At 37.9% G+C, this 23,154-nt stretch overlaps 1 protein-coding gene and 1 long non-coding RNA gene across 6 annotated transcripts in view; one reads left to right on the forward strand and one right to left on the reverse strand.

Moving 5' to 3' along the window:
* The window catches only part of AUTS2 (activator of transcription and developmental regulator AUTS2), a 1,216,826-nt gene that overhangs the window by 600,883 nt on the left and 592,789 nt on the right, over window positions 1-23,154 (reverse strand). The gene's annotated exons all lie outside the window — the stretch shown is intronic.
* On the forward strand, window positions 1,248-22,185 carry LOC116534488. Its single transcript, XR_004261752.1, has 4 exons — window positions 1,248-1,261; window positions 1,332-1,334; window positions 9,095-9,103; window positions 22,111-22,185. It is a non-coding gene; the product is annotated as an uncharacterized LOC116534488 (long non-coding RNA).

Below are 23,154 nucleotides of genomic sequence, written 5' to 3' on the forward strand. Positions count from 1 at the left end.
AGAATTGGTACAACAGAAACTCTAGATACAGCCAGACTTAGTCCAGATGGAAGACAAAGGTAATGGAATGCCACCTATGATTACAACTATGAACTAAAAGATTTCCACTGGTTGATTACATTTTTACCATTTGGCTTTCTTCTCTCTTTGTACCTGCTGGCTTTCTCTGATTGACTGTAAGTAGTATCTACCTCATGGTTGTTTTTCTAGGGTTCTAGTCTTGCTTGCTTTTTGCCCGTGGGGCCAGAACTCACATAGAAGATGACAACAAATGCAAGGAGGCTCCCTTTATCACCTTGACTCCCCTCCTCCCTGTCATTTGCTCCCTAAATGAGCATTCCATCTGCCCAAATTCCATTCGAAGCATCAGCAGTCTCAGTGCAGTTGGTATCTTCAGACTTCCTTTATACCATGTCTTTAGCTTTCAGATCATTGCAATGTGGTGTACGCAGACTAATAAAGATTAACCCATCTTCCACTGATAACTGAGAAAGTAAGAGTTTACATAGGCTAAGGTGACCAGCACTGCAGCCTTGGACAGTCTCACATTCATCTCTGCAAGCATGGTGGTGTGTGTGGCAGTTCTTAGCCTACTTACTTATTTCATGCTCTGGCCCCCTCTCAGCTTCTCCCGTCCCACATCTGCATTCAGTTTGTAGTGCTTTGCAATTAGCAAACTACTTACTATTAAATACAGACTTGTTTGTTCCCGATAGCAGAAGCGACTTGACAGGAATACCATAAAACTTTGGTTTCATTTGGCAAATTTATGGCAACAAACTCAAAATCAATATTCTATTTGTCAGAATTAACGCGCCCACACTAAATTCATGAATTTCCTAGGAAGTTTTGTAAGAAATAGGGATTTTTCCCCCTTTGATGGCAAAAGTACAATCCATGAATAAAAGAGACCGTTTTTCTAAGGGAAGGAAAGGAAGGTACATGGCATTTTTAGCACCTACGATAAACTGTGTGATAGGGTACTTTCACCATTACATTTAAATTGTGTGATAGGGTACTTTCACCATTAGTTCAGTTAATCTTCTCAAGATCACTTTAAGGAAAGTATTACTGGTCCCGTTTTCATAGTGAGAATAACAGAGATTCAGTGAAGTTAAGTGATTTGCCTAAAACTACACAGTTAAAGCAAGGAATTCGGTTTCAAATTTAGGCATTTAAACCTAGTGACCACTTCTTTGTCTTTTTTCTTTTTGGGTTTTTTTTTCTCCTGTCTCAGCCTCCTAAGTAGCTGGGATTATAGGTTCCCACCACCATGTCCAGTTAATTTTTTTGTGTTTTTAGTAGAGATGGGTTTTCACCATGTTGGCCAGGCAGTTTGAACTCCTGACCTCAAGTGATCCACCCACCTCAGCCTCCCAAAGTGCTAGGATTATAGGTGTGAGCCACTATGCATGGCCTTCTTTTGTCTTTTCTTACACAAAAATATTGTCCATGTAAAATTAGAGCAATTAAAATGGTTAGAAATGATCTGTTGCATTTATTCACAAGAGGACAAGAACATATGGTAGCATAAAAATTTGAACGACTATGTTAATCATCTTCTGACTGTATTATGAACTTTAAAAATGACAAAGCAAGTCACTTTATGCAGTATATATATTCCTGCAATGTATGACTATGAAATAAGATATGAAAGTTGACAATCTCATGTATAAACAAAAACTTGGTCTTATATTACTAATTTTCCCATCATTAAGAAATAAGTGGATCACATTTGCAAGCATCATCTGTAAGGCGACATGTCATTGTGCTATCAAAGAGCACAATATCTGAAACTGAATTTAGTAAGCCTTCAATAATACACTTAAACCAAATGCTTGAAGAACATACTGTGTTGATGCTTCTGAAAACAGCACACTGTCTTATCTCAGGGACTATTAACTACAGTATTTTTACAGTAAGATTGAAAATTTCTACTAAAATTTTACATTATTTTAACAAAAAATGTGATAGATTTAACAAAGTGTATTTAAATGGTTAATGATACTGGAAAGAAAACACTATATTTGAAATACCCACTTCTTTCATTCTGAAAAAAATTATAAGCAATGAGATTATATAATAGTATATACTGCAAATCCTCTAAAAAAAAAACCTCCTATTCCTTTTTAAGCACACACAAAAAGTCTACATTGGGTTAAACAGAATTTTAACATCAGTAAAATGAAGAGTAATGCAGTTGGCAACCTGAGACTCCACCAGATGCCCATTTCTACAGTAATCAACTCCAGTGAGGCCTAGGGAACCATCACCTCACCCTAATGCACTGTCTAATGATACCTAATCCAGTTACTCAGGATAACTAGAACTCAGCTCAACCCAGCCTGTGAGGTGAGCATCCCCACTGTCAGAATTTACTTCAACAAAAATGCAGCAGTGAGGAAATTTGTGAAATGATAGCTGAGTAAGCAATAGACAATTAAGGAATTTAAAACAGCTGCTAGGAGATGAGATGAGCCAACTGGCAGGAAAAAGATAGTTTTATACTAATTATCATATTTGAAAGAAAACAAGAGTACCCTCTTTAGTCCTTAATATACACTATTTCTTGTTCCATTCAAACATGAACCTTGCCAAAATAAAATCCACGAGGCATTACCTAGCATAGGTTTTAATTTGATTAAATACCAAGCAACACTTACTACTGTATCCTTGGCTAAAGCTAAGGTATGGGAAGAAAATGCAAAAGGGAAAGATAGCAGAAAAAGGATGCCAAGCTAGAAGAGCGATATTTCTTCATATTGTGATATTTATTTGGAACATAACATTTTGTTCTGTATTCTCTTGTGCTCAGAAGCAATCTAAATGTTACTGTGTAAACATTCTGAAGGATATTAAGCACACATCATGGACCATTCCAGCTATTATTCATCCTTAATATGCTCAACCTCAAACCACAATCAGTACCGGATTGAGGCCAAATAATCCCTTCAAGGCCAAATAAGCCCCTCCTACTAACACACTGCACTATAAAAGATGGCTTCACTAGATGGGTAACAAATGGCTAAGGATACAGTCAATGTAGCTGGGAATGGGGGGTGAGAATCAGCACCTTCAAAAAATGAAGCTCATAGCTCAGTCAAAATTTCTTCTCTTTCCTTCAACAGCAAAGAAATGAATAAAAAGAGCTCTGAGGATACTCAAGAGAGAGAAACTGAACAACTGTTAAGTGCCGGCACCTTACATATATTCTCTCACTTACTGTCTCCCAGCTCCACTTAAACACACATTTTACAGACAAAGAAACTGAGACTTAGCCAGGCAATACTTTATCTCTCTCACAGAGCTATACTGATTATCCTCCAAATGGTCACCTGGGCATTAATCTAACACCAAGCTTTATATAACACACCAAATTCCACCAAAATGACTGTTCCTTACTTCTGAAATACGTATTTGGCTGTCTTCCTCAGTAACAAATTGTCATGTAATTACTCTTACTTTAATCTTACACAAGAATCCTTCCCTTCTAAGGAAATCAGCAATCAAACTATTGCCTGGCCAAGATTCAATGCCACAGTAGGGAGTTTGGCTCATACACGGCACAAAACTACGGTCTGCTGTCCTCCTCTGGTGTTTCCTATCTTCTTTCTCCAATTCCCTGTTTATCAAGTCTTGGCCATAGGATGTTGCTCTTCAGATCTTGATTTGCATCATTTTGCTTCATTATCATCTGCTTGTAATTGGTAGGTCATTTAGAGGCACATTCTTCTGAGAAATGAGGGCTGAGTCTATGCTGTCAGTTCTCCTCTTGCAACACTGACATCATTTCTGGAACACATAACTGATGGTCTGTCTTTTCATCAGGTTTATCACTAGTGCAGAGCAATTCTGGCTGTTTTTGGCGTAATTCCTCAAAACTTCCTGTTGGTACCTTTCCTTTCCTAAAGACAAATACATATCTAGACTTTCAGACATATAAATAGACATATAATAAAGAAACAAGATGCCCATTTATGTCCACTGGCTAGCAAATGGTGGAATTCTCTAACAGAAGGGCACACCACTATTTATATGATGGTGACAGTGAATCTCATACAAAGTTCTCAAGAAAGCTAAAAAGGATGCGGGATTCTGCCCTCATCATTCTCCATAATCATGATATATTCACCAAACATGACAGTTCTTTTTTTCAAACTTCCACCTGATGGGCTGCTGATTTCAGATGAACTCCTGGACGATCCAATGAATTTCCACTTCCACTAACTAAAGATCATCCCTCCATTTGTTCCTCTGTTTATGTTGTCCAGAATCTATTCCTACAATTATTCACACACGAGAGAAAATCTCACTTGCCTTTAGCCACTTTTCCTAATCTCAGACCATTTTAGCTACAGACCTCTGTAGCCTCCTCGCCCTTCCTAGCTTTCCGCCTCTTCCTCCTCAAAGATCTGCCCCTCTAGAAGAGCTTGGCCTTTCAAGTCAGGATCTTACTCAAGGAACAGCTGTGGAATAATAAAACAAAAGTATATATGTTTCATTATTTGAGCGGCACCATCCCAACTAACAAACATCCCTTTCTATACAGAAGCACTTCGCAAGTGATGTGCTTCTGGCACATCAAAGGCACTGAATAATTGTCAGTGAATTATGACTATGAATGAATGTGACAGGACAAGGAAGTAAAAGCAATGCTTATCACCTATTAATTAACTTTTGGGATTTTAATATGATTTGTTTATAAAAGACCTGAATTTTATCAAGTGAATTATTACATGTTCAAGGATTTAGATCTTTCTCTTTACCAGATAAATGGAAAAGTCATTCTGGCAGAAGCAATGATTGCCCAACAGGGCTGATCTTCATAAATACTACAAAGATGTCTTCCAGCTGCCTGCCACAAGCACTAACAACTTCCCTTACCTTCTGTGATTCCAAAACAAGACTAGTTGAGTATGCCTGACAATCTGTATTCTTCCTTTATAATACTACACATACCGATTCATAGTTGTCTGAGATCATCAGAAGAGACCTCTGAAAATTACACCAAGGAGCCATTAATTTGAATAATAAGTTCAGGTGATTATAACTGAAGCCAAAAGTAGTAGTAGCTGTGACAAATCTTCCCTCATGGAAAATTGGGGCAGGAATGACTGCTTTACTGGGGTCTAATTTTTCACAAGACAGCCTCTTAACTAAAGAGGAGAAGACTCTGCCAAATGAATATTTAAGAATAATCTAGTTTATATGTACCTGAAAGGCAAGACTTACAGAAAAAAAGTCATGTAAATAGCCAGAGGCCAGCATAAATAATTTAACAGGTAATCAAAACGTATATAATCTTACATATTTACATATATATATACCTATTAATTACCTATTTATGTAAGTATATAAATATCTATATCTTAGATCAGGCAAAAAATGATTGACGTTTCCTTAAACTTATCCTAAACATCACCATAAATATTCTTACAACAAATGTGACTACCACAGTAAGAAAAGTTACAGATGAAATAGAGTGGGAATCTCTCCACTGTTACCAGGTATATTCTCAAGTTCACATAATTATAAAAAAAACTCTTTGGAATGGCTCCCCTACGAATCTACTACCAATCCACTGACCTCATTTCAAGCTGAAATTAGATTTGCAAAGGCAGTGCATAGAGAAGCACAGATTACAGAGCCAGAATACCTTCGTTTGAATCCCGATTCTACTACTTAGCCATCTAACTTTGGGCAATTTTCTTTAACCTCTGCTGCCTCAGTTTCCTTATCTAAAAAACAGGGATAGACAAAGTGCCCACCTTATAAAATTGCTCTAAGTGCTAAATAATTCTGAAAAGCTTATCACAGTATGATCTCCAAAAGTAGAATGAAAAGAAATGGCTTCATGACTGACTGATTTTCAATCCTAAGTAGCATAAAATATGACCACACTTTAGCTCTTCTTTCTTTGCAAGCCATAATTAAATAATGTATTCAACCTTTAAATGAATGTGATGCATGTCCTCCTGCAATCACAAATAGCCTAACAAACTGGAAAAGGCCAATCACAAGTGGCCTCACAAACTGGAAAAGGCCTCAAAGAGGCATTGATCCTATTCTTAATTACTGTCAGAAAAAAAAAACAGTTTAATGTTGGGGCTGGGTGCAGTGCCTTACACCTGTAATCCCAGCAGTTTGGGAGGCCAAGGTGGGAGGATCACTTGAGGCCTGCGGTTCAAGACCACCAACGAAACATAGGAAGATTCCCATTTCTTAAAAAATTAAAAAAAGTTTAATGTCATCTGGGCCCAAAGCAACAGCACTGGTTTTGACAGTTCAAATTATTTGCTATTCCCAATGGATAGAATGACACCAAAGGTGTTGCAAATAAATTCCCACAGTGCACTAGTGAATATCAGTTCATGAAGGGCCTACTGTGTGCCACCGTTTGCTCAGCAATGGAGATACAAAAATAAATAAAACATTACTTCAGGAAGTTTAAACGCGAAAGCAGATGTGAATAAATAACTATATTGCAAAGTATTAAACGGTATTTCAAAAGCTTCCAATAGTCATATTTGGTGGCTGAAAAATTTGTCTCACTTTCACATATGAATTATAATTAGCACGAATAGTTATGCTATATGTACATATTAAGCTAAAATATAGCCTTTTAAGACAGAAAATACTGAAAAATATCTGTATCTAGCTCAAGCACAGAAAAAGAAATTTTGTACTGTAAATAAAGAACCTTCCCAGGGCTTAGTTTCCTCAGGTTCACACTTCTAACTTCCAAACGCCAAAGAAGGCTGATGTCTCTTGTCATAACCACTAGATCAATAAGAGGGAATTTCTTATTTAGTTTAAGACATCCTTAGGACTCAAAAAAAGAGAGAGCTGAAGAAGCATAAAAATTTCAGATATAGTCAAAACCCTGTCTAGTCTAAAAGAAGAGAGTTATGTGTTAAGATCTTGTTTCATTTATTCATTCATACATCCAAAAAAGACATATACTGACCATAATTGAGTTGTCAGGTCTTGTTCTAAAAACAAGGATTACAAGCAAGAACATAACTAGTCATGTTCTTGCATTCTAGTGAAAGGGGCTCACAATAAACAAATATTTACCCATCGGGCAAAAGATGTGCCACATCAGTTCCCGAGTAGATGGAGGGGTCAGAAGAAGAAATTCTCATTCCTGGGGGATGAAACTCTCAGGGAATGTTAGCCAGCACAGGCTCTGCTTTCCAACAATGGCCTTTGCTCTTTTCTGTGACTCTACACTCTGTAGCTACTCATCTTTTTACAGTTATATAACCAACTGTTTTTTTTTTTTTTTTTTGAGGTCAGGCACCTTAATTATATTATTTTAATATATTCTGTAGCAAAAAGATGACTGTCAATGACAAGTTGTTGATTTAAGAGCTAACCAATTTCCAGCACGCCCAAGGAACACAAGAAAACAAAATCCTGAGGTACTAACTCTTGGGCCTCTTCCTAAAGAAAACCTGACTTACCTAAAATTTCCTCTATGACCCACCTTCACTAGCTGAACTACAATAAATACCTCCCCATCGATAAAGCTACTGAGTTATATGTTCTATTAAACTTCCTTCTTTACATTCAATTCTTTCAGCTATGATAAAATGTTGCAACTAAATTATAGGCATGCTTGTGAAGGTTTCTTTGGGTAACAGAGAAGAGGGGGCAACAACAACAAAAGAAAGAAAAGAAAAGAAAGAAGAAAGAAAAAGGACAGTTTTCCCTCCTAAATCTCTTTGCCTAAGACAACCTCTGTTTCTAACCTCCTCCAGGGGGCTATTTAGAGTGAAATGGCCCAGTCCAGGGGTGCCATTTTCAGTTATTAAAGAAGCCAGTGGAGCTTCTGGCTCTGAGCAGCACTTGACCCAAAGGGTGATGGGCAGAAGGAAGAGGAAAGGGAATTAACCAGCTCCCCCGTGGTTAGCGTCTGCACACAGCAGGGTTGATAGCCCTGTCCCTCTCAGCATGGCTCCCAAAGAACAGCTCTTTGATTGCACAAGTTACTGCTGTCCGGGACTGAGCTGCAGGGAAGGGCTAAGGGCCAGAACCATGAGGGGAGGGTGCAGCCAAGAGAGGTCCAGGATAAGAAATGCAATAATTAACACATTTGTCACCTGGTGGTGTAGAGCCATAAAATAGCGATGATAAAAGAGCGGCAATGCTAGCGTAATTACCCTATCCCAACCAACTGCCAAAGGTCTGGTGATTAATCAAAGTCTCTCTAGGCATTTCTCTAAACAAGCCCAGCCTCCAATCCCAGTGTAAAATCCACATGCCAGCTTCTAGAAGTGAGAAACAGGCAGCTGACGAGGATTTTTTTCCTCATCTGAAGAAACATGAATAAATCACACATCATCAAGTTTATCATTTTTCTCCTCAGAGAAATATGAAATATTATAGATCATCTCCAGTACATCAGCTTCTTCACACTCCATTAGCATGAAGGGACTATTTTTGATATAATTTATCAAACCACTGGCCTCATTTTTCCCATTTTCCTTCAAAATGGAAACATGGACACAGTAGACTCGGGCTTCCCCTTATTCACAAGCAGCCGCATCTGCCTTCTACCCTAGGGACTGGAGATAAGTAGAAGGGCATAATTGGTGACAGGTCATCAACCTGTACTGCCACCCCAAAGGCAGAAAAGAGGTGACCAAGAGATGAGAACGAAAGCTGGTTAAGTATGTGTTAGTTCAATCCCACTGAGGTGAGAATATGGTCTGTTTTTTTTTTAATGAAGAATCTATCTCTCTTACTAAGGTCAGTTTTCTTCTCAACCTATCCCACTTTGATGTGGTAAGGTTCTGCTTAGAACGGCTGCTCAGTTAGTAAGCTACAAGCACTTACTGAGAGCCAAAAACATGTGCAAAGCAACAGAAAATTAAAACATTCACTCTATTTCTACTTACTCCTCCCATTAGGACCATTAAAGAGTTTTAACAGCAAAGCTGAGAACTAAATGATCCATTCAGTTCAATTTGATTATGAATTACTATTTTAATTAATGAGGTCCTACTATGTTGGAGGAAATTACCATATGGTTCCTGCTCCTAGTCAGCTAAACAAATACAATACCCCACTATCTGCAATATACAATTAGATAAGGGTTGTAAGATGAGCAAGGAAGTATTTCATTTGAATTTTGAAAACTGAGTGAAACATCCTGGATAATGTTCAAAACAGGCAAGATAGCTAAGGGTAAAAAAACATCACTGAGAGGGCTGAAAGGGGAAGTGACACTGGCATCAGAAGGGTGTATGGGTGAGACATACACAGGAGAAAAGGTTAAGCTAGGAGCATTAACTTTATCACACAGCAACAGGGAGCCACTGAATGTTTCTGAGCATAACAGTAATTATTAAAACTATGTTTAAGAAGTTAACTCAGCCGGGCGCAGTGGCTCAAGCCTGTAATTCCAGCACTTTGGGAGGCCAAGGTGGGTGGGTCACCTGAGGTCAGGAGTTTGAGACCAGTCTGGCCAACATGGTGAAACCCTGTTTCTACTAAAAATACAAAAATTAGCTGGGTGTGGTTGTGGGTGCCTGTAATCTCAGCTACTTGGGAGGTTGAGGCACGGAATCCCTGAGACCAGGGGGCAGAGGTTGCAGAGAGCCAAGATGGTGCCGTTGCACTCCAGCTTGGGCAACAAGAGCAAAACTCCATCTCAAAAAAAAAAAAAGTTAACTCTAGCAGAACTGTGAAATATGACAGAGAAGAAGTGAAATTAAAATAAGAAGGTAGGCGAGAAGACTCCTACAACAGAATTTGCCTGTGTGTCCTCTCTAAAGCGTACAGCTTCAAGATACGACTTGTTTCAGCAATTTTCTATCAGTCGTGCCAAGCACTAATAGGTGCTCAATATAATTTGCTGAAATAATAAATAGACGTGCAAAGAGATCTGTACAAGCATGTTCATAGGAACACTGTTCGTAATAACAAAAATGAAAACCATCTGAATGCTCATAAACAGAATAAATAAATGGTAGCATAGGCTTAAAACAGAATACTATTGAATACTATGCAGTAGTGGAAGAGCAAAACATAGCAACCTGAATTAATCTTACAAGCATCATCTTCCATTTAAAAAGTTTAAAAAGCACATATAGAATAAGATACAATTTTCCAAAATATAAGCAACTATGTATTATTTGATTTGCATATGTGAAAAATATATAAAGCCATTTGTAACATCAATAGCAAATTTGGAATTGCTTTTCAAGCTAGGTGGTGGGTATATAGAAGCCCATTATATTACATTTCCTAGCTTTATTTAATAATAAATTTTTAAAAACAAACCAAACACAATAGTCAATAGAGGAATCTGGGGAGGCTAGCCATATTTAAAGTGACTGATGACAAGATAATAACCACTAAAGTAGACTGAGAAAGGGCAGCAAAAAGGAAAGAAGTCAGATTCTAAAATATCCCAGTCTGGAAAGTGACAGGCTTGTGCAGCTGCAGGGATGGCACAATGTAGGTTGTAGTTCATGTACCTGATCCGGACTGGGTAGGGAGACAAGAGAAGCCCAGGAACAGTGAGAGAACCAGAAATGAAGAGGGAGGGACCAAAGGGCTGGCCTAAGAGCAAAGAAAAAGGCACAGGGAACTAGTGCTAGTGAGAAGGCCAGGTGGACCATGACTAATTAACAACAAATGAGGGGAAGCCTGGATGGAAGACTTCCTTTGCAAAGGATACCAAGAAGACATCTATCATTAACTTCCAAGACAAACTCAACTGTGTGTGTATGTGTTTATTTTGTTTTATTCTTTAAAAACTTGAAAGTTGGCATCAAAATATACTTCCCGCACCTTCACTTCTTAAAAATTGAATTCTGTACTACATTTATCCTTCTTCAAATGATAAAGTATTTTCTTCCATTTTAAGATTGAATTGGGACAGGACAGCTTGGGAAGTAAATCAAAGTGGAATAAAAACACACATCAACCTTTCATATTTTTCTTCTTACAGAAATGCAATAGGACAACTTACTTTTTAGAATCTGAAGTTTATTAGGCTGGTATTTATTTTAGTTGCCCTGGAGGATACAATTTTGCCTTGGAAAGACCTGTGGCTCAAAGACTTTCACAATAAACTATTTCTACGCTTACCACATGTACCAGGAGAAGCAAAGAAAGTCTCCTTTGTGCAGAATTTTGCAGAGAAATCAGTCCTACTTTTTTCTGTTAGCAGCATCATTTATTCTGCCGTTAGAGCTCCTGTGACCACTACCCAAGCCACAGAGTTACAGCCCATGGGAATTATACAAAAGGCTTATGTTGAACATCCAGCTAGATCTGAAAGAGTCTGAGAGTAGCAGATAAAATACCACCCAGAAATAATCCCCTTCATGTACAACCAAAGCATGCATCCTAGCATTTGCAATGAAGGTTATACCAAGCCTGGTGGCAAGCTAGTAAGGGTTAGCATCAGACTCCTATAATTCCTTCTATATCAGAAAATTTGTACTAGGCTTAGAGATCAAGTTTCACGTGAAGGAGCCCTTATCTTGCTAAACTTCTGCCTCCTGTTTCTGGGGAAATCACTCTTTACAAGTTGAATATATGGGCCCAGTTCATCACTCTTTACCAGAGCTAGAGATTTGCAGAAAATATCTGCCAAATCGTCATGTGATAAAACTAATTCACATGGATATAGAAGTCAGACATGGGTTTAAGAGTCTCTCCAGTCTGCCAAGTTAGCAGGTAACACTGATGGAGGTGCCCAGGAAAACTATGATGTGCAGGTGCTAAAAATGCATGAAAACAAAAGCACAATGCAACACCTCTGGATAATCACAGCTGTTTCTGAAGAAGCCTCCCTGCTGTAGGGGTAACCAAACTCATTCTTCAGGGCCTGAAAAATTAACCACTAAAAACAAAAAGGAATAGATTTACATTTCTCTAGACTCAAAAGATGTGTCTGTAAGAATGTGAAGGACATGTAGACTCACAGACTCATGTATTTTCTCCACTTCTCCAGACTTGGCTGGGTACAACCTAGCGTAAGCCACCCAAGGTTTAGTTCCAATCCTCTCTGAGCCATAAAATGCCACAGAAAGATGGAGAGCTGGTGTGATGTGCTTGCATTCCAATCTGCTAAAGCCCATGGTGCCCAGCTGAGCCAAAGGTGGGGCCAGAGCAAACAGAAGAGAACGCAAACCAGGAGTGTGAGACAGCGGGAAGGCCTACCCACAAAAACACAGTCATAAACAATATGAAGACATACTTCCTCATGAGTCACAGTGGGCTGTTAAGAAGCTGCCCACTTGCTGCTGGGAATTCCAAAAGAGATCCGTAAGACTCTGTCATATAACAACAGAGATTCACTAGGACCCATTTTCTTTTTCTTTTTTTAGACAGAGTCTCGCTCTGTCATACAGGTTGGAGTGTGCAGCATCATCTCAGCTCACTGCAATCTCCACTTCCTGGGTTTAGGTGATTCTCATGCCTCAGCCTCCCCAGTAGCTGGGACTATAGGCACCTGCCACCAAGCCTGGCTAATTTTTGTATTTTTATTAGAGACAGGGATTCGCCATGTTGGCCAGGCTGGTCTCGAACTTCTGACCTCATGGGATCCACCCGCCTCGGCCTATCAAAGTACTGGGATTATAGTCATGAGCCACTGTGCCCAGTCTGTAGGACCTATTACAAGTCCATTCTGTGTCTTTAATAATATATAACAATGTGAAAACTGGCAAAGGAACAGGAACAAAAACTGCTTTCCATAAAAATCCTTTGTTATTGCAACCGAAAATTGTAGATGGTGTCACTGATGATAAAGGAAACCAATAGAACCAACCCTCTGTGTCTTGGCAGTTTTAAAGAGGTATTTCACTAAAAAAAACTAAAAACAAAAACATTTACTTTTAATTGGTATCCAAGTGGTATTGCCATTTCTATTTCTCTTAAAATATTCTCAGGACACTGCAAGTGGCTAATGGCACCACAGGGACATTCATTCTTCAGAGGGCTAAAGGACATCATGTTAGGGGTCCCAAACTCAAAGCAAAATTAATTTTCAGGAATGACAAACAAAAAAAAGAATGATGCTAACTACAGAAGATGAACTAATCAACCACAAACCACTAATAGGATGAAGAACCAGTGTATATCAGTGACAATTTGAAGAAAGACCAAAGAATGAAAAACAGAGAAGATAATTCCAATACAGAACAGACTTAATTAAAAATGAAAACACAAATCTTTGTAAGGGGTTAGGTGGTATACAGAAAGCTTAAATCAGTTACACATCATAAAAATGACCTTGGTCAGAGAAAATTTTCCTTTCCTTAATGAAATCCCTAGCCAGGACTTGAGTTTGGGTTGTCAGGCTCAAATCTCGGCTCCATCATTATCATTAGCTGTAAAATCTTGGTTATAAGCTTCACTGTTTCTAAGACTAGATTTCCCATATGTCAAATATGGGTAATAATTATAGTAGAAATGTTCCAATATGAAATAGTAGAAATAGAATTATCAAAAACGCCATGCAAGGCCTATAGAAATAAATAAGTAAATGTGGATCTCCTCTCCCATAACCAGCACACACACATTTACCTTTGAGGTATCACGGTGTGGTGGTTATGAAGCACAGCTAAGTTCACGTCACGGCTCAGCCAGCTACTAGCTATATGGCAACACACAGGTTTCTTAATCTAAGCCTCAGGTTCCTCACTAGAAAAATGATGTTAATAATAGTACCTCCTTGAAAGGCTGGTTGTGAAGAATTGAGTTACTACTTCAAACATGTTTAGAACAGTGCTTGGCACACAAAATTCAGTAACTGCTAGCTGGGATCAGGATTACTATTATTTACAAAATTTGAAAGTTTATTGACAGAGAGAATGCCTCCTTTGAAATTTCAAAAAACTAAAGGCAAAGCACAGGGTTTAATCAAGTCTGCTGACCTTCTTTTTTTTTTTTTTTTTTTTTTTTTTTCCCGGAGATGGAGTCTCACTCTGCCGCCAGGCTGGAGAGTGCAGTAGCACCATCTTGGCTCACTGAATCCTCTGCCTCCTGGTTCAAGCAATTCTCCTGCCTCAGCCTCCTGCGTAGCTGGGAATACAGGTGTGTGCCACCATGCCCAGCTAATTTTTGTATTTTTAGTGGAGACAGGATTTCACCATGTTGGCCAGGATGGTCTCAATCTCTTGACCTGGTGATCCACCCACCTCAGCCTTCCAAAGTGCTGGGATTACAGGTGTGAGCCACCGCGCCTGGCCTCAAGTCTGACCTTCTAATCATGCTATGTCTCCTGTGAAGTTGTCTAGGAAATGATGATATTTTGTATTGATTATGCAACATGATACTTCTCATTTTGTAACTTGCTAATATACTTTTTACTTTTATGAAGAATGAAGTAAAACACTAAGAAAACAATTCATTTAAGAAATTTACTTATTAAAACACAACTTCCTGGGTATGACCTGAGATCAAAGCAGTCCAACTTCCTAAAAGTCTCATTTTATATCTGGTTCTTGATTCAGAGAGAAAAGCGCTCCAGTATCATGGGTCCTGGGCCATGCAGGACAGCCTATCATCAGTGAGAGATTCAATTATACATGGAGAACCATACTATGGCAAACAGACACTGAACATATTTTAGAAAGATTTCCAGGAATAAGCATATTGTAACAAATATATTTTTCAGAATGATCCAAATTTATTTATTTATTTTAATTTCTTTTTAAAATTATACTTTAAGTTCTGGGGTCCATGTGTAGAACATGCAGGTTTGTTACACAGGCACGCACGTGCTATGGTGGTTTAAATCAATAACACTGCATCTCAGTTAACAAAGATTTTACTATACTGTTTTCTTAACAAAAAGATCCAGCATAATGAAATGGTACATGTAAAAAAGAAAGGTTAATTATTCCTAATATTCAACTTCATTCACACCAGCACTGCTGAGGAAAACAGTAATAGTGGTTTGGACAGGCAGAATGATTGCCATTTTACAAAAGAAGAAACCAAATACCAAAAAGTTAAACAATGTCTCTAGAGTTAAGAGTTCTTGAGTAAAAGTATGAATGGGGAGCTGAGACATCCCGCTCCTGGTTCCGGAGGGTAGACGGTGAGACCTGAAGTAATTATCAAGTGATTGCTTGGATATCTTCTTACACTACTACTATTATAAAGTTATTATAATAACAATATCTATAGCTTTCTTATATGTACTATGAATTCCTACATTGACAATATTCCATCCTTCATTTGAAACTAACAACAAACAATCCTACTGTAGCAGTAACTCTAATGAAACCTCATTATGGTGATGAGAGTACCTGCAAAAAGCCGTAAGTCTATGGGATCCCTCACTCCTGTTGAAGTAATACATGGAATCCAGATAGGTTCCAAACTATATTGAAATTTGAGTGTCTTCCAGGTTATCAGCTTTTATGTGAGACAGTCATACCAGTTCTTAATGAAATTACAGGAATACCTTAAGACATAGCAGTTTTGGTTCCAAACCACCACAATACAAAAATTGCAATAAAGCAAGTCCCATGAATTTTTGGTTTCCCAGTGAGTATAAAAATTATGTTAAGCTATTAACACAATTGATATCTAAATATAACTAAAACTAACAGACATATTAGGCTGTATGTGTGTAATAGCATTATATCTAAAAAAAAAAAATGTACTTACCTTAATTTTAAAAATGCTTTATTGCAGCCAGGCATGGTGGCTCATGCCTGTAATCCCTGCACGTTGGGAGGCCAAGGTGGGTGGATCACAAGATCAGGAGCTTGAGACCAGCCTGGCTGAAACCCTGTCTCTACCAAAAACACAAAAATTAGCCAGGCGTGGTGGCGGGCACCTGTAGTCCCAGCTACTCAGGAGGCTGAGGCAGGAGAATTGCTTGAACCCAGGAGCTGGAGGTTGCAGTGAGCCGTGAACGCACCACTGCACTCTCCAGCCTGGCAACAGAGACTCTGTCTCAAAAAAAAAAAAAAAAAAAAAGTTTTATTGCTAAAAATATGCTAACAAACATCTGAGTCTAGTGGATGGCTTTTTGTAGGTATTCTTTATCAAGTCATAATCTGTTTGCTGGTGGAGTATCTTGCATAAATGTTGGTGGTTGCTGACTGATCAGACTGGTGGTTGCTGAAGGCTGGGTGGCTGTGGCAATTTCTTGCAGTAAGATAAACAACGTTTGCTCCATCAACTGACTCTTCCTTTCACGAAAGATTGCTCTATAGCATGTGAAGCTGTCTGACAGCATTTGACCCATAGTAGAGATTCTTTAAAAAGTGAAGTCAATCCTCTCAAATACTGCCAATGATTTATCAACTGAGTTTATGGAACATTCTAAATTCTTTGTTGTAGTTTCAACAACATTCACAGCCTCTTCACCAGGAGTTGGTTCCATCTAAGAAATCACTTTCTTTGTTCATCCATAAGAAGCAACTCCTCATCTGTTCAAGTTTGGTCATGAGATTGCAGAAATTCAGTAACATCTTCAAGGCCTCAATTCTAATGCTAGTTCTCTTGATATTGCAACACACATCTGCAGCCATTTCCCCTGATGAAGCCTTGGACACATCACCCATGTTGGTATTCCGATTTCCTCCTATGTGTCCTGAATGTTCTTAATGGCATCTGGAATGGCGAATCCTTTCTGAAAGGTTTCAACAGACTTTAGTCAGATCCATCAGAAAAATCACTAAATATGGTGGCTAGAGCCTTGTGAAATGCATTTCTTAAGTAATAAGACTTGAAAGTTGAAATTACTTCTTGATCCATGAATGGTAAAAATGAATGTTGTGTCACCAGGCATGAAAACATTTATCTCCTTGTACATCTCCATCAGAGAGCCCTTGGGTGATCATGTATATTATCAACAAACAGTAATATTTTGAAAAAAAAAAAATCTTTTTTTCTAAGCAGTAGGTCTCAACAGTAGGCTTAAAACATTTAGTAAACCATGTTGTAAACAGATGTGCTGTCATCTCAGCTTTTTTATTTTATTTCTAGAGCACAGAGCAGATTTAGCATAAACTTTAAATGTCCTCCAATTTTTGGAATGATAAAACGAGCAATGGTTTCAACTTAAAGTCACCAGATGCATTGGTCCCTCCCAAGAGTCAGCCTGTCCTTTGAAACTTTGAAGGTAGGCATGGGACTTCTCCTTTCTAGCTTTGAAAGTCTCAGGTGGTATATTCTCCAATAGAAGGCTGTTTTGTCTACACTAAAACTCTGTTGTTCAGTGTGGCCACCTTCATCAATCATCTTAGCTAGATCTTCTGGGTAACATGCCAAAGCTACTGCATCAGCACCTGTGTTTCACCCTGCACTTTTCTGTTCTAGAGATAGTTCTTTTCCTTAAACCTCTAAACCACACTCCGCTAGCTTTCAACTTTTCTTCTGCAGCTTCTTCACCTCTCTCAGCCTCCACAGAATTGAACAGAGAGCCTAGAATGGATTAGGTTTTGACTTAAGGAAATATTGTAGTAACTGGTTTCATCTTCTATCAAGACTCCTAAAGCTTCCCATATCAGCAAAGGGGCTATTTCACTTTCTTATCATTTGTGTGTTCACTGGAGTAGCACTTTTTATTTCCACACTTTTCCTTTACATTCACAACTTGGCTAACTGGTGCAAGAGACTTAGCTTTCAGTCCATCTTGGCTTTCAACATGCCTTTCTTACTAAACTTAACCATTTCTAGAGTATGATTTATTAAAGTGAGTGACATGAGACTCTTTTTTCACTCAAACACTTAAGAGTCCAGTGCAGTGTCATAAACTGACCTAATTTCAATATTGTTGTGTCTCAGGGAATAGGAAGGCCTGGGAAGGAGAGAGATAGGGGAAAGGCAGGTTGGTGAAACAGAACACACACAACATATATTAAGTTTTCTGTCTTATATGAGTCAGGTTTGTAGTATTCCAAAATAACTAAAATAGTAACATCAACGATCACTGATCACAGATCACTAAAACAGTTATAATTATAATTGAAAAGTTTGAAAAATTGCAAGAATTACCAAAACGTGACACAGTGACATGAAGTGAGCACATTCTGTTGGAAAAATGGTGCTTACAGACTTGCTTGCTGTAAGGTTTACACAAAACTTTAATTTGCAAAAAATACAGTACCTGCCAAGCACAATAAAGCAATGTATGCTAAGTTATTGAAAGAATGAATGACATATAAAAGATGAGTACATGCTACTGTCATATAAATATGCCAGGTGCTGTTTCTATCCCCCAATTAATACCAGGAAGGATTCCACAAAATGCCAAGAATGGCTCACTGCAGAGATTGAAATATAATGCCTTCCCTCAATATTTTCTTTAACAGAAGGTCCCCAACCTCCCAATAAGAGACTCCACGTTTTAAAAGACTTCAGAAGGAAGAAACTGAAACCCCACAGACATTTAGTATATACCCTCACTCTGGCCAGGCCAGTGAATCCTCCATCACTACTACTTACTAGGAATCAAAAAATATAATCACATGTACTTTGTAGAAAAATCAGTTCTTTTAGAAACCTTGAAGGTTTGAGAAAAGTTTATGAATTACTATGAATTCCATGGGCCAAATTCAATGAACTGAGAGTCAGCAATTCTCATTTATTAATCAACTATAATAATGATGTTTCATAATCATATTGTAGACATAATAATAATGAAGGCAATGCAATTTGCTTTCAAAAAGCTTTGGCAGGCAAGATCACTGTCTAATAAGAATGCAGCTGGGCAAATAGCTTATGGTGTTGAGAGATATTAAAATAGGCAAAAGTGCATAGGGAAAGAAGGCATTAGAGATACATATTTTCAAGTTATTAAAAATCAAAAAAATATAAAGGTGAGATTAATGTTACACAACCTATCTGCATCTCTAGAAATGAAGGGTTTAGATTATATGAAATATTTTTTATTCTCAAGGATGTACTCTAGCCAGAAAAAGAACTACTGCATAGAATCTGAATAAGTGATGGGCTGAGAAGCATCTGATGAAATCAAATAAGGAAAATAAAATTTCCCATGAAAGAACGTTCTTTAATTATGAAGAAGGTTGTCTGGGATTACCGTACAGAAACCTTGCAAATCTCGCTCTTTATACCTGGTAAAATGAGAGCTACCTGGAAAGCTTTATTTCCTGCCTTGTTCTTTCAGGTTCACAGACACAAAAGAACTGAGAATACAGAATCAGCAGCAGCACAAGACATCCCATAAATGCTGGGGAACAGAGCCACTGGTCTACCACTCCATGACCATATAGGAAGTTTGCAGCTTTCAATACTGTCAGGGCTGTGCTGGCTAAACACAGGGGGGTTAGTAAAAGCGAGAACAGAGTAAGGGAAGCTTGGTGAGGAGGAAAAAATGGGTTTCCAACACAAAGCAACAGCAATGCAGAGAAACTCAGGGCAGACGGGGGAAATGTGCAGTCATCTGCCCCTGAAATGCAGAAAAAAACGTAGTTCCTCGTCTTAAAAAGCTCTGACCAAGAAAAGAAGGAGGAAAAAACTACACCCCCCCAAAAAAAACTTGTTTATAATAAAGACTACATTCTGTAGCAATTTCCCAGATTCCTGGGGTTAGAAATCTAGATTGCCAATGGATAAGTGAGCCTTAAAATCACATCCCTGCTGACAAAAATTCATTTCTTATAACCGTCTCCATTTACCGGAATGCTGAATCTTTCCCATGGGGAAGGAACAAATGAAAATGTTATTTCTCTGCTCATGAACTCATACCTTTCTGTCTGCTTTTCACTGTTGGCAATTTCATTCTCCTCCAAATTTGACTAAAGCCCGTGACCTGAGGGAAATAATGTCTATATAATAATCTTCTGAAACTCTAATTCTGAGTCATGTTTTTTTTGGATGTTGCCTCGCAGTTTATGAAAATTGCACTGAGCTATGAAATGTAAGTGATGTGATGTCTCTGCCTAACATAATCATTTTGCTAGTGAACATGTTGCAAATACTAATGAAAAGGAGGCTCCCACAAAAGCTATGAAAGCTGGTTAATGGCAACAATCTAGCTGCAGTGGCTCCCATCTTCAGGGCTGTTCCTCACATTCCTCTCAGAATAGAACTGCAAAGGGTAAAGGACAGGTGGGCAAACACAGTCAGAAAAAGGGGAAGAATTCACTTCCATTGAGACCCCTTCCTTGTTCCCCTTGCCTGAAATCTTATCAATGTCTGTGAGCCTGGGAAAATGGCATGCAATCCTACAGTTTAGAAACAATAGAGTACTGACTTTCCATTGTAAAGAAAACTCAATTTTGAAATAGGCTCAGTTATCTAAGTCAGTTTAGCCATACAGTGTAATCAGTAAGGATCTCTCTGTGAGACATGCAAATAACTATAGAACATGACAATAGACCCAAGAAGTCTGAAATTTCCATCTATCATGCAGTGAATTTACCACAACCGAGGGGACTAAGGAGTATGATTTTACTTTTTCCCCAGCCATTTAGATCTATTTAATGTGCAAGCAAGGGAATTAAATAGAGTTATAAAGATGACGTGACCCTAGTATATCCAATCTCAAACAAACAGCTTGGGCCTTTTAACATAAATATCTGTGATCTATGATGCCTGTTCACTTACCTTTACTGCCAAAATAGAAATAGAAATAATACAAAACTTTAAAACTTAATACTATGTTTAGGCTAGGTGTGGTGGCTCATGCCTGTAATCCCACCAGGGAGGCCAAGGCAGGCAGATAGCTTGAGCTCAAGAGTTCAAAACCAGCCTTGGCAATATGATAAAGCCCCAACACTACAAAAAATACAAAAATTATCCAGGAGTGGTGGTGTGTGCCTGTAGACATAGCTACTCGGGAGGCTGAGGTGGGAGGACTGCTTGAGCCTGGGAGGCAGAGGTTGCAATGAGCTGAGATCATGCCACTGCACTCCAGCCTGGGCAAAGGAATAAGACTCTATCTCAAAACAACAACAACAACAAAATAAAAACAACAAGAACACAAAAAGACTTATATTTAGCTATCAAATTGCCTTTTGAGAGACAGTGGATCAAAGATTTTGTTTTTTGTTTTTTAAATAAAAAAATTCCACTATTTGAAATTCCCTCCTCTCTCCTGATTCCAAGCAAATGAGGATTTTTAATAGTTTCCAATTTCCAGCATGTATTACTGAAACTGTATTTGGATCTTGAGGCTATTTAGGGAATGATGCAATGTTAGAAATTTAAGCGGCAGATAAAGTTTTGTAAGTAACCCACAACACATATATGTGGCATCACTAGCTAGGATTTGCCAACCCCCATTTTACCAGTAAATAATTACCAGGAAATAATTAGCAAGCATTATGATCAAATACAAAATCATATCCCGTAACATTTCTCATGAAGGTAACTTTATATATTGAATTGGTAGACATTTAAATGAATTTGAGGCATTGGTAAAGGACTTCTGGTTCTCACTCAATATATTTCATTAAACCTCTGCATTCTACAGCTATATGGCACTCATAATCTTAAAAAATCAAATTAATAATATTCAACACATGATTGTGAAGTCTTCCCAAGGCTAAGAAAATAGATAGTACTTTAGGTGGTAATATGGTGGTCACAATTATTTTTAAGGAGAATTAATAATCATTTGTCATAAGCTCTGTAGCAGCTCTCCAAAAATAATGCATTTGAAATACTTAATCCAGAAATATTCTTTTTTCCTTAAATAAAACAAATCTTATTTGAACAAATTTTACAAATAGTCTGGCCATGTTTACTGCATACAACAAATCATCAAAATAAACCCGAAGGCCTGAGCCCATTTTCTATCCATCTCATGTAACTAATCTATATCTACCAAGGACATCTAAACACATTTGCAAAATGGAAATATTTTACTATGATTATTAAAATCTCCAAAAGTTTAGCAGGACTGCAGACCCAAATAATTATTTTTTTTTCTGTTAGAGAACACCTAGCATTCTGGGTTACCTAACAATAAGGAGGAAATGATGACTTAATATTTAGGACAAAAATATTATGCCCACACAAGTGACTGGTACAAATCATGTCTTTCCAGGAGTAAAAATAAAAAGTCCTCTCACTCTCCTGCACAGAGAGAACTTGATGTTCTTCATTATTAAAGAATCATATTAAACCTAATATTAATTTCTAAACACTAAGACTTTTAAATGTTATCAAATTTCCAAATATTTGAGGAAATTCTAGGTATCCTTCTGTTTTTGAGTTCTAGTTTAAGTCTGTTGTGGTCAGTGAACATAATTTGCATCATTTCAATGCTTTTACACTTACTGAAATTTATTTAATAGCTCAAAATATAGTCTACAATGAGGATGTCATATGCCCTTGGACAAAAAACTGTATTTTGCTGTTGATGGGAGCACTCTATAAATATTGATTGAGTCAAGCTGACTGGTAGCGTTGCTGAAGCTTTCTGTGTGCTTCCTAATCTTTGCTAACTTGTTCTATCAATCATTGAGGGATGAGTGTTGAAATCTCCAACTTTATTAGTGGATTTGTCTATTCTCCCTACAATTCTATTAGTTTTTGCTTTTGTATTCTGAGGCTCTATTATTGTGTACATAGGCCTTTTTCTTGATATATTCTTATTCTCTTGATGAACTAATCCCTTTATCATTATGTGTTGTGTGATACTATGCTTTATACTTGGTAATATTGTGAAGTCTACTGTACTGATATTAATAAAACCACTTCTGGCTTTTGTTTTTTTATTCTATTTTTTTCTTTTTTCTTTTTTCAGAGTCTCCCTCTATCATCCAAGCTGGAATGCAGTGGCACGATCATGGCTCAATGCAAACTCTACCTCCCAGGTTCAAGTGATTCTCCTGCCTCAGCCTCCGGAGTAGCTGGGATTACAGGCATGAGCCACGACACCTGGCTAATTTTTGTACTTTCAGTAGAGACAAAGCTTTACCATGTTGGCCAGGCTGGTCTCAAACTACTGACCTTAAGTGATCCACTCACTCTCCAAAGTGCTTGGATTACAGGCATGAGCCCAGACCACTCCAGTTTTCCTTTGGTTAGGGTTTGCATGGCATAGTGTTTTCCAACCTTTTTGTTTTAATATAGGTATGTCTCTGTATTTAAAATGATTTCTTGCAGACAGCACAAAATTGGGTTTTGCTTACTATCCAATTTTATAATCTCTGCTTTTTAACTAATAATATTTAGTGAAATTATCGCTAA

This window comes from Sapajus apella, unplaced genomic scaffold (genome assembly GCF_009761245.1).
Source record: "Sapajus apella isolate SASKATOON/1434 unplaced genomic scaffold, GSC_monkey_1.0 scaffold88, whole genome shotgun sequence".
Lineage (NCBI taxonomy): Eukaryota > Metazoa > Chordata > Mammalia > Primates > Cebidae > Sapajus > Sapajus apella.